This window comes from Heloderma suspectum, chromosome 3, assembly GCF_057233095.1.
Source record: "Heloderma suspectum isolate Gila_16-S chromosome 3, 16-S_ref, whole genome shotgun sequence".
NCBI classification, from domain to species: Eukaryota; Metazoa; Chordata; class Lepidosauria; order Squamata; family Helodermatidae; genus Heloderma; species Heloderma suspectum.
In genome coordinates, this window is record NC_139460.1 from 186411742 (window position 1) to 186424939 (window position 13198).

Consider the following 13198-nt stretch of genomic DNA (forward strand, 5'->3'; position numbering starts at 1 on the left):
ATACATGCTGCCAGGAAGAATTCTTGGCAACAGAGAACTGTGTACAAGCATAGCCATAAGCCAGCCAGGGCTCAAATTTTGTCTAGCTTTTACTAGCAAAAGCCCTCACAATGGTCTCAGGGCGACAGCTCACCCTTTCTCCCTATTTCAGCTCCTACCCATCAACTAAGCCAATACAAGCCTACATGATGGTTTTGAAGTAGAAGAGGAGTGGGAACATATTTGTGCCCTACCTTTCGGCTCTGAACACACTGCAGGGACCGGGTGAGGAGATTCAGAATAGAGACCAGTGCCATCTCCTAAGGGCTCTCAGGATGCAGCACCAGCCTCCCTTGGTCCCATACCTCCCAGGTGGGGGAGGGGAAGGGGAAAAATATTCCTCTCCTCTCCTTATGGGTACTCACTTACTACTATTCTAAAGGTAAGTAGCAAAAATATAAACCAAAAAAGACATTAGCTCTCACATCAAAAACATCTTTAAAACATCATCTTTTATAAACTACTTAAAAGGCCAGTAAAAGTGTTCTCAACTGAAATAGATTTTCTGCAACTTTTTTCTGGATTTTCTGCACCAGTCTCAGAAGAATACGAAATTAAATTTAAATATAAACAATCCTTCAGGTTCATAAGCTGATTATGTCAGTGATATAGGAAAGGAATAGCACATGCCCCCAAATTAGCAGCTTTACCCCTCCCTTCTTTCCAATTCATATGGATATTGTATACAACTTAAATAATCTTACATTTTTCAAAATTCTAGGTTGGGAGCTTTCCCCACCTTTCAGAATCATATGGCCAGTTAAGAACAAAAAACAGCTCTGCTGTATGAAACCATAGGTTGATCTAGCATTCCAATCCCACAGGGGCCAACCAGATATCCATGGGAAGCCCACAAGCAGGACATGGGCACAATAGCACTGTACTACTCATGTTCCCCAGCAACTGGTACTCAGAGGCATGCTGCCTCTGATACTGGAGGCAATATATAGCCATCATGACTAGTAGACATTGACCGGGTTCGCATGATTGGCAGTCACTTAACAAGCCACACTGGCTTGTTAACTACACTGTGCCTGCTGCTCACATGTCGGTGGGATTTGCAGAATTACCCTTGGCACCACTGCTTGTTATATTGTGTGAACCCAGCCAGGGTGGCTTGTTGTCATGGGTAACAAGCCACCCAGAACCCAACAACAGCCCATGGGCAAGTGAGCAGCATGCGCAGTGTAGTTAACAAGCCTTCTGATTGTGTGAACTGGCCCACTGATAGCCTTATTCTCCATGAATTTGTCTAATTCACCTTCATAGCTGTCCAAGTTGGCAGCCATCACCATATCTTGTGGTAGCAAATTCTAGTCTATGTGCCATTTGAATAAGTACTTCCTTTTATCCTGAATCTCCCACCATTCATCTTCATTAGATGACCCCAGGTTCTAGTACTATGAGAAATGGGAAAAAGCTTCTCCCTGTCCAATTCTCTGCACCGTGCACAATTGTATAGATTTTATACATGTCTCCCCTTTACTTGTCTTTTTTCAAATGTAAGAAGGCCCAAACATTGTAACCTAAGGCCTCTTCGGTCATTTTGTTTGCCCTTTTCTGCACTTGCTTTTTGAGATGTGCTGACTGAAACTGTACACAGTAGTCCAAGTGTGATTGCACCATAGATTTGTATAAAAACAGTATGATATTGGCAGTTTTAATTATTCATTTTCTAATGATCGCCAACATGGAATTTGCCTTTTTCACAGCAGCAGCTCACTGGCAGGGCTGGCCCACCCATGAAACGGGGTGAGGCACTTGCATCAGGCAGTGGAACGTGAGGAGCAGCATACTGTGCCACTTCCATCCCACCCCGGCAGGAGGGCCCCCCAACACCTCTGCTGCCTTGTCACTTCCAGAGGGTGCTCTAAAGAGCCCCACCAGCTGCTCTCCCACCATGGCATTTGCCGCAGTGAGAGAACAGCGGCAGCCCACCCTCTGCTTCCCTTGCCGAGAGCCGCACAGCCAGAAGAAGTGGCTGCAGGGTTCTCGTGAAACCTGGGCGGCCACATCTTCTGGCTGTGCAGTTCTCTATAGAGCTGGTGCAGCAGCAGCAAAGGTAAGGGGTAGGATGCGGTGGTATGCAGCAAATGCAAGAGAGCTTGTGCCAGGGCTACATGCTGGATCAACATTTCCACTGAGCTATTCATCACAACTCCAAAATCTCCTTCCTGGTCAGTAACAGCCAGTTCAGACCCCATTAGCATATATATGAAGTTAGGATCCCCCGCTTTAAGGTACATCGGTTTACACTTCCTTACATTGAACTGGATTTGCCATTTTAATACCAATTTCCCCAGTTTGGAGATCTCTTTGGAGCTCTTCACTATTCCTTTTTTGTTTAAACCACCCTAAATAATTCAGTGTATTCCACAAACCTGGCCACCTCACTTCTCACCACTAACTCCAGATGCTGTATGTACAAGTTAAAAACCACTGCTGGTCTTAATAAATAGTCATGATGTACCCCATGTCTTATATCCCTCCACTGTGAAAACTTTCCATTTATTATTCTTCTCTGCTTTCTGTTCCTTAACCAGTTATCATTCCATAAGAGGTCCTGTCCCCTTATCTCATGGTCATTAAATTTGCTCAGGAGTCTTTGGTAAGCAATTTTGTCAAAAGCCTTTTGAAAGTCCAAGTAAACAGTATCTACAAGATCACTCCTATCCATATGCTTGTTGACACTCTCAAAGAACTCTAAAAAGTTACTGAGACAGAGCTTAAATGTTTGCAGAAGTCAATACTCTTCTATATGGATGATAATTTTATCTTTAATAATGCCTTCTGCCAATTTACCCAGAACAGCCATTAAACTATCTAGCCTATAATTTCCTGGATACCTTTTTAAAAATTGGCATTATACTGGCCAACTTCCCAGCCCTGTGGCACAGAAGCTGATCTTAGGAACACATTTTTCATACTTTTGTTAGAAAATCAGCAATTTTGTTAGAAAATCAGCAATAAAACATTTTTTATTGTCTATCTTAATTATATTAAAGATATGCATCTCAAAATCTTTTTTTGCATCCTTTGTTTCTGCTGCTATTTTTTTGGTGCAAGTTCATTTGTTGTTATTCTCCTTGTTTGACAAGACTTGTGTCAGGGTGGACACTGAGCCCATAGAATCCCAGAGTAGTTCTGATTCTGAGGAAGAGCAGTCGCTCTTGGGAGAGGAGCGCGCTCCTCTTTCCCAGGGCCAACAACTGACGGAGATTCCTCCCACCAGCATTCCTAGCTTAGATAGCAGTCCAGGGAGTGACAGAGTGCGGGAAGCACACTTGATGGACACGCGACGCCGACGCAGAGAACGGCGCCAAATGGAGGGCGCAGAAAGGAGGCGTAGTGCCCGGTTGGCGTGCAAACAACGGCTGTGCCCAGAGGATCCAAGGGAAAAGGGGAGGGACTCTCCCTAGTCCTTAAGTTCAGGGGTCTGCCAGTAATTCCCTTTCAAACGGGGACCAACTGTTCCAACTTAGGGCATAGGTACTCTGCTGCTCATAACTAGTTGCTAACGGTAGAGTTGTTAAGTTGTAAAAGAGGAATAAAGCTTTGAAAAGAATCCATTTGTCTGTGTCTGGACTTGGCTACTGGATTAGACTGAGAGAGGCCTCCAAGGAGCCCTTGACACCTTGCTTGTTGTGATTTTCATTTGAGTAAGACTTCCATTTTCTGAAGGAAGCCTTGCTTTAACTCTAATACAGGAGTGGGCAACTGTGGGAGGTCCAGGGGCAATTTTCACCTATTGGACACCCCCTGGAGGCCAGCCCCCCCTGAAAAGATAAAATAATTATTTAAAAAATATTAAAATTGTTTTTTTTAATGGCATCCATAGTGGCTAAAGAGCACCAAAAGGGTAAAATTAGCCTGTTTACAGGCTAATTTTGACCATTTTGATGTTCTGTAGTGGCTATGGATGCCATTTTTTCCAATGAATTTTTTTTTTTTAATATGGCGGCGGCGGCGGGGTTGTCATGTAGCCTACAGGCTGCGTGTTACCCACCCCTGCTCTAATAACTTCCTTGATAGTTTGTTAACCATACTGGGGACTATGTGGGCTTGGTGATACCTTTTCTAAACTGTTCTATATACTGTAGCTCAGTCTTCCACAAACTAGTGTCTTCCAGATGTTTTGAACTTCAGTTCTCATCACTTCCAGCCAGTCTGGTCAATGGTCAGGAATGCTGGGAGTTTTAGTCCAAAAGACCTGGAGGGCACCAGGTTGGGGAAAGTTGTTGTAGCTGATGTCTACTCATCAGTGAGTTAAACCTGTCCCCAGACAGGAATGAGAAACATTTGAAGCAAGAAAATGTTTATTCAATTATCAAAAAGCCTGCCAGTTTAAAAGAATCATAGAATCATAGAATTGTAGGGTTGGAAGGGGCCTACAAGGCCATCGAGTCCAACCCCCTGCTCAATGCAGGAATCCAAGTCAGAGCATCCCTGACAGATGGCTGTCCAGCCTCGTCTTGAAGACCTCCAGTGTGGGAGAGCCCACCACCTCCCTAGGTAATTGGTTCCATTGTCGTATTGCTCTAACAGTCAGGAAGTTTTTCCTGATGTTCAGCCGGAATCTGGCTTCCTGGACTTGAGACCATGATTCCGTGTCCTGCACTCCGGGATGATCAAGAAGAGATCCTGGCCTTCTTCTCTGTGACAACCTTTCAAGTACTTGAAGAGCGCTATCATATCTCCCCACAGTCTTCTCTTCTCAAGGCTAAACATGCCCAGTTCTTTCAGTCTCTCTTCATAGGGCTTTGTTTCCAGTCCCCTGATCATCTTTGTTGCCCTCCTCTGAACCCTCTCCAGTTGGTCTGCATCCTTCTTAAAGTGTGGTGCCCAGAACATCTCCAGATGAGGCCTAACCAGTGCTGAGTAGTGGGGAACTAGTACTTCCCGGGATTTGGAAGCTATGCTTCTATTAATGCAGCCCAAAAGAGCATTTGCCTTTTTTGCAGCCACATCACATTGTTGGCTCATATTCCGCTTGTGATCTACAACAATTCCAAGATCTTTCTCGCTTGTAGTACTGTTGAAGCAATAGTGATCAGGAAAGCCTGAATTGAGCACCTCTGCCTTTTCTTTGTCATCTGTTATCGTTTTGCCATCCTTATTTAATAGCTGAACCACCATTTCTTTCCTCTGCCTTTTACTATGCACGTAGCTGAAGAAAGCCTTTTTGTTGTTTTTAGCATCCCTTGCTAACCTCAGCTCATTCTTAGCTTTAGCCTTCCTGACGCCATCCCTGCAATTCTGTGCTATCTGCTATCTAAGACCAGAAGCTAAGGCTATCTCATGTTGGTCCAAATGCCACAAAGCCAGGAAATTGGAAGCTAAGCCTGATCCCTTATCTGACATGCCCCATGATCAGTCATGATGTTGTACCATGTCACAAATTCTGCTTGCTTACAACTTACCTTCCATGCACCCATGAGTTTTCTGGGTCTTTCAGTCCCAAATCCAGATTGGGAGGATGGAGTACCTGGAACCAGCAAAGATACTCCACATTGTCCTGGTCCTGTATTGCTTTATGAAGCATCCGAGTCTTACTGTATTGCTAGAGGAATCGTATTGTGAGGTTACTCACACCTTTATTCTGTGAGTTGACCCATGCCTCTACTGGGTGAGTTGATAGTGAGACATTGGTGTCTCCTTCAATGTAGCCAGGCTGAGAGCAGTACTACTGCTAATAACTGTGTGTGGTACATGTAGCTGTATTTGCGAGAAACATTATGACTGATTATGCTGCCAATAATAGTGAGAAATGTCCAAGCTGGGGTTTTTTTGGTGGGGAGGGGAAGCGTTTGAAATATTATTAAGTGGTACAAAGGAAAAGTATAACTTAGTAGTGTGGGGGTGGGGAATATACTGATTTTGAGCAGAAGTTACTCAATTTATTACACTGAATTATTTTTGTAAAGCATTGCCTTCTCCCTTCTAAAAAGTGCTCACAGAGACTTACATAGAATATGAAGTTAGACAATTATGCTCACAGTCCTGAACGGACACATCTTTTCTGAGGTAAAGTGATATTGGGAAGAGGGTGTTTAAGCCTTCCACTTATCACTTCTTTTAAACTAAAAAATCATACCACCAAAACAAACCAGTTTTGTCTTCACCAAGCATCTCAAGATTCAAAGCAACCACAGGAAGGTCCTGCAGTATTGCACTCATAAAGCCCACTGCCAAGTATCCCTTTCTTCTCATCCATGTGGGAACAAATGATACCGCCAAGCGGAGCTACGAAGAAATCATGTCAGACTTTGAAGCTTTGGGAAGGAAACTCAAGAACTTTGGGGCCCAGATAGTTTTCTCATTCATCCTTCCAGTAGTTAGAAGAGGGATAGAAAGGGAACGAAAAATACTCGGGGTGAATGACTGGCTATGAAGGTTGTACCAGCATGAGACATTTGGATTCTGGGACCACAGGCTATACTTTCTGGAAGATGGGCTGTTGGCAAGGGACGGGATGCACCTCGCAAAGGCTGGGAAGAATGTGTTTGGCCACAGCATGAAGAACTTCATCAGGAGGGCTTTAAACTGAATCCTACAGGGAAGGGAGATGTAAAGCTGAGGTAACAATGGATGAAGACTCATGCACCGCATCGAAGAGAAAAGCTCTAATAGCACCCAGTAACAGTCTTCAGACACATGTAGGAAGAAAGCCAGACTATGAAGCACATGGTCTTCGATGTCTATATACCAATGCCCAGAGTGTGGGAAACAAACAGAACGAACTTGAACTCTTAATACAAGAGGGAAATTATGACTTGATAGGTATAACTGAGACTTGGTGGGATGACTCTCATGACTGGAATACAGCAATTGAAGGTTATAACTTATTTAAAAAGAATAGGAGGAACAGAAAGGGAGGTGGAGTTGCACTGTATGTGAAAAATACGTATCTCTGCACAGAGATACAGGAGGATGAGCTTGGTAGCCCCATCGAGAGCATCTGGATCAAAATAAATGGAGCAAAGAATAAAAGGAACCTGGTGGTCGGAGTCTACTACCAGCCACCCAATCAAGGAGAAGACGAGGATGAAACTTTGAAAAGCAAATAGCCAATGTTCCAACGAAGCATGATGTAGTAGTAATGGGAGACTTGAATTTCCCCAATATTTGTTGGGAGACAAATTCTGCAAAACATGGCCCCTCCAAGAAATTCTTCACTTGTGTGGTGGATAACGTCCTCCTAAAGAAAGCAGAGGAAGGACCTAGAGGATCAGCTATCCTTGACTTGATCGTAACCAACAGAGATGACTTAGTGGATAAAGTAGCAGTTACAGGAACTCTGGGGGAGAGCGGCCATGTTGTACTTCAGTTCTTGGTTCTAAGGGAAGCAAAAGCTGAGTGTAGTCAAACGCGTACCCTGGATTTTAGGAAAGCTGATTTTCATAAAGTCAGAACAATGATCAGAAAGGTCCCATATCAAGCGACGCTAACGAGAAAAGGAGTCCAAGATGGGTGGGAGCTTTTAAAAAAAGAAATTCTCAGGGCACAATTACAAACAATTCCAACAAGAAGAAAAGGTGGAAGACAACAGAAGAAGCCAATGTGGCTTCACAAAAAGCTTAGAGAGGACCTGAAAACAAAAAAAGGACACATATAGGAAGTGGAAAGAAGGCCAAGTAACAAAGGAAGAGTACAGGCAGGTAGCACAGAATGGCAGGGATGGTGTCAGGAAAGCTAAAGCTGAGAACGAGCTGAGGTTAGCAAGGGATGCTCAAAGCAACAAAAAGGCTTTCTTCAGCTATGTGCATAGTAAAAGACAGAGGAAAGAAAGGGTGGTTCAGCTATTAAATGATGGCAAAATGATAACAGGTGACAAAGAAAAGGCAGAGGTGCTCATTTCCTACTTTGGCTCAGTCTTGTCCCAAAAGAGGGTCTATGGGCCCCCTGGCAAAGGAAAGTACAGGCTGAAGGGGCAGGATTATAGCTTGAGATCGATAAGCATATGGTCAAGGAACATCTAATTACTTTGAATGAGTTCAAATCTCCAGGGCCAGATGAACTGCATCCTAGAGTCATAAAGGAACTGGCAGAAGAACTCTCAGAACCACTTTCTATTATCTTGGAGAAATCATGAAGGACGGGTGAAGTGTCAGATGACTGGAGGAGATCTAATAGTGTCCCTATCTTCAAAAAGGGTAAAAAGGAGGAACCTGGGAACTACAGACCAGTCAGTCTGACATCGATCCCTGGGAACATTCTGGAGCAGATGATAAAGCAATCCATCTGTAAGCACCTTGAGAACAATGCAGTGATGACTCAAAGTCAAGAACAAATCCTGCCAGATGAATCTGATCTCATTTTTGGATCAGGTAACCTCCCTTGTTGACTGTGGAAATGCCGTAGACATCATATACCTCGACTTTAGCAAAGCTTTCGACAAAGTGCCCCATGATGCCCTGATGAGCAAACTAGCTCAAAGTGGGCTAGATGAAACAATGATCTGGTGGATCCACAGTTGGCTACAGAATCGGACTCAAAGAGTACTTGTCGATGGGATCTTCTCAAACTGGGGAGAGGTACCGAGCGGGGTACCGCAGGGCTCAGTCCTGGGCCCAGTGCTCTTCAACATTTTTATGAATGACTTGGAGGAGGAGGTGCAGGGAATGCTGATCAGATTTGCAGATGACACAAAATTGGGCGGGATAGCTAATACTTTGGAAGACAGAAACAAAATTCAAAGTGATCTTGGTAGACTGGAGCGCTGGGCAGAAAACTACAGAATGACATTTAATAGGGATAAATGGCAAGTTCTGCACCTAGGAAAAAGAAACCAAATGCACAGTTACAAGATGGGGGATACGTGGCTCAACAACCCTACAAGTGAGAAGGATCTTGGAATTGATGTAGATCACAAGCTGAATATGCGCCAACAATGTGATATGGCTGCAAAAAAGGCAAATGCTCTTTTGGGCTGCATTCAAAGAAGCATAGCTTCCAAATCCCGGGAAGTACTAGTTCCCCTCTACTCAGCACAAGTTCGGCCTCATCTGGAGTACTGTGTCCAGTTCTGGACACCGCATTTTAAAAAGGATGCAGACAAACTGGAGAGGGTTCAGAGGAGGGCAACAAGGATGATCAGTGGGCTGGAAACAAAGCCCTATGAAGAGAGACTGAAAGAACTGGGCATGTTTAGCCTTGAGATGAGAGGACTGAGGGGAGATGTGATAGCACTCTTCAAGTACTTGAAAGGTTGTCCCAGAGAGGAAGGCCAGGATCTCTTCTTGATCATCCCGGAGTGCAGGACACGGAATAATGGGCTCAAGTGACAGGAAGCCAGATTCCGGCTGAACATCAGGAAAAACTTCCTGACTGTTAGAGCAATACGACAATGGAACCAATGACCTAGGGAGGTAGTGGGCTCTCCCACACTGGAGGCACTCAAGACGAGGATCGACAGCTATCTGTCAGGGATGCTCTGACTTGGATTCCTGCATTGAGCAGGGGGTTGGACTTGATGGCCTTGTAGGCCCCTTCCAACCCTACTATTCTATGATTCTATGTGAGCTGTTGGAAATCTCAATGTGGTAGTGAATGAATATTTTCCTTTTCAGACTCTAAACCCATTCTATCACAACCAAACATCTCATATTAGAAAGCAACCCCAAAAACCTTTAAGCATGCCTGCTGGTGGAACTCATAGTGTAGTGCTGAATGATTTTGTCTCATTTATGATGGTGCAACTCAGAATCCAGAATAAAAAACTTGATTCCCAGTGCAGCGTAATTCACTCTTACCTTGTAGTGACACATAAACATAATATAAGGAAGGTGAGGGGTACAAGGAGAGGATTCCCTCTCACTGTTCACCCCATCCTGCATGCTACTGATGTAAGCAACCAACAGGCATGGGTCACCTCAAAGTAGGATTTCTCTAGCAATACAGTAAGGCTCAGATGCTTCATAAGGACCAGGACAACACGGAGCATCTTTGCTGCTCCTAGGCACTCTATCCTCCCAAACTGGATTTGGGATTGAAAGACCCAGGAAACGTGTGAGTACATGGCGGGTAAGTTGTAAGCAAGCACAATTTGTGGCATTGAACAACATCCTGACCGATCACGGGACATGTCAGCTTCCAATTTCCTGGCTTGTGGAGTTTGGACCAACCTGAGATAGCATCAGCTTCTGGTCTTTTAAACTGGCAGGTCTTTTGATTATTGAATTTCCTTGGTTTTTGAAAAGCAAATGTATCCCCACAGTACCTGCTTTTAGATTTGTCACTTTCAGCACTCTGTGCAGACTGTGTATGCCTGCTCCATCTATCCATATAGTTCCCTGCAAGGCCCAGCCAGGGGAGGTCAGTAAAATAAAGCCGGGGTGGATGGTGGGATCCCATCAAGTTCAGCTGTAGAATGTGGACCTGCAAGGACTGGTGAGGCCAGGTTTCTGGCAGACCCAGTCAGGCAACTCTATGGCCTGTTAGGCCCTCCATTTGGTAGCCTGCAGGAGCACCTGCCCCATAAAGCAAATAGGCACATGAAAAACTGTTATTATGGTCAGCCAGTTTGTTTGTCTTTAGTAGTCTAGGGTCCAGATCTCTTCAGAAGGGGGAATACTGTTATGTGCTTGAGGTCAGTCTAAATTATCTCCAGAGATCCCTTACTCAGTGCCTCTGATCGCAAAGAGATTGAGGATTTCCCCCAACTCTGTAACTCTTTAAGGTACTAGGCTGGTTGAAATATATATCTTAAAACTTAATCAGGAAAACAGTGAATACCTTTTAACTTGCCACATAAGCAGTCTTAAGATATGAATGGTTTATAAAGAAAAGTAAATGCAAAGAAACATCAGGTACAGATGTAAAACGTGAAACATGCAATGATTACAAAGAAAATACATCTGTGCACTATGAAAAATACACTACGGTTAAACTGTTGCTAAGGTATATTAAAAAATGTTAGTAGGCCCAATGTTAGTATGCTCAAAACTATGTTAGTAGGCCCAGCAGTAGTTTGGCAGTGTTTGTCACTTTCAACATTACAGCAGTATGGTACAAACTTTTATGGAAAAGGAATGGAGTGGTGTGGGGGCAGGGGGAGGAGAATTGAAAAGAAGGTATAGCTACATATCCCAAAGCAGAGATCTGAAGAGAAGGCTTTTGTGGACCCAGAGGAAGGTTGAAAGAGACCTCTCCTAGAATCCAGAGTGTAGAACTTAGCAAAGTCCAGGTAGGGAAAATTAATCCAAGCAGACAGTGAAGAAAATATTTTAAAATGAAAAGTGTTGTGAAGCCCAAGCTTCACCAGAGGCAAAAACTATACCAAGCTGCTCAGGAGCAGGTGCTCAGAGAAACTGGCTTGGGGAACGATAGCCCAAAATAGTCTCAAAGCAAGGGAAAACATGTTCAAAAAGATAAAAGAGGACTGTTCCTCTCCCAAAAGGGAGGCAAGAACCAGGCTGAGTGCAAAAAGCTCTCAAAACAAACCAAAGTTTGCTAACAAAGTTCACAGTTAAGTAAAAAGTAAACGTCACGCAAAACAGGTTGGAACAAACGTGGGTCTTGTCTTTTTCACAGGGTGCTGTTACTTTCTTTAATCCCTTGACACCCCTCCATTTTCTGCTTTTTGATTGGCTCTTTCCCCTAGTTGCTAACTGGAAAATTTGGTGCTGGATTGGTGAATGACATAGTGGCGGGCAGAAATCTGCAGGGACAGTTGCTCATTATTTTAGGCAGCTGATGTTACTCTAGGCCTTATCAGGGTACATGTGAGCACTTTGGAATCATGGAGCTGCTAGCTGCAGGGAGTAACAAACATTGTCACATTTTCTCATGCTGGTCCATTGTTCCACAGCTTGACCGCTGCTTTGTCAGCGTGACTGCCTGTTTTTCAGATTTCAGGTAGCAAAAGTTTCTGCCGTCAAGGAAAGACAGGCCTGCTTATGAACCAAAGTTTCACTTCATTCCATTTCATAGCTTCCCTCTAAGACCTCTGTTTCTAGCACTTGAACCCAAAAGGGGACCTTAGTAACACAAGCAATTAAGGGGAAAGGAGGGAGCAGAGGAAGAAGGGGAACAGGTGGGAGCACAGACCAGTAAACAGTATTGGGGTCCGGTCACACTGAGGGGATTGCTTGTCTGCATACACATACACACACAGAGGTCCCAGAAACTTGCATAAGGTTCTGCTTTTCCTCTACATGGCAGTTATTCCCCTCCATCCCTCAACATTCCAAGTGCTGCGTTATGAGACTCCCATAGACTTCATTATAAAATAAAAAATATTTTTTTAAAAAAGTTAATTGAATTAAAAAATAAATTCCATTCCACCAACTACAATATAAAGGGAATAGGAAAACATCCATCTTTAAAATAAGGAGCCTAGAGTTTTTCACAAATGATGGGCAAAAAGGCTGCCAACACGTGTTTTCAGGAACACTTTTGCATGACCAAGCTTTTATTTTCTTTTTTCTGTTAACTGCCCTTTCTCCCTCAATCTTTAACCAATCTTCCTAAAATTTTGAGGTTATGTAAAATGGACATTACTTTCTGGCACATGGAAATTTCAAGAAGATTGGTGACACCTTTTCAATTTTATTAAGGTTAGAATGACCCACCCCCTGATTTCCATTTAACATTATGGAACCCTTATTCTACCGATCGCCTTATCTACTGGAGCCACAACCGTGGCTCCAATACTCAGATAATTCATTCACTGAACTACATACTTAAACTTTATGGGGTTGCATTGCTTGATCTGGGTTCCATTGCTTGATCTGGATCTGCAATATAATGATTTTTTACAGGACCATCTGTTATTCTAGATAGCCAGAGCTATATAAAACACATATTTTAGGATACTGCCCAGAACAGATACTAAGGGATGCATTTATATATTATAAACAATTCACTGAGTCATTCTACATTCAATCAGCTCTGTGAATAAGCCATTGATACTCCTCTCTGTCCTCTCGTACTTTCTTTCAAAGCAATTATATTTGCCACCATAACATGCAATCACATCACATTCCATATAGCATATTAAATAGAACTCTTTTGATTATTCTATGCATACCACGTCGCCGTTTGTTCTCTAGTTTTTTTAGGGTTTTTTGTTTCCCTAGGAAATAGTGGCACATGTTTGCAACATGTATTCCAATCATGTTTTATTTCCCTAGTTATCTTTTTTCATCAAAATTTAGAG

The 13198-nt window shown here is 43.4% G+C and overlaps 1 protein-coding gene across 16 annotated transcripts in view; it reads right to left on the reverse strand.

Moving 5' to 3' along the window:
* USP54 (ubiquitin specific peptidase 54) overlaps window positions 1–13198 on the reverse strand; it is a 225899-nt gene that overhangs the window by 143971 nt on the left and 68730 nt on the right. The window lies entirely within an intron of this gene.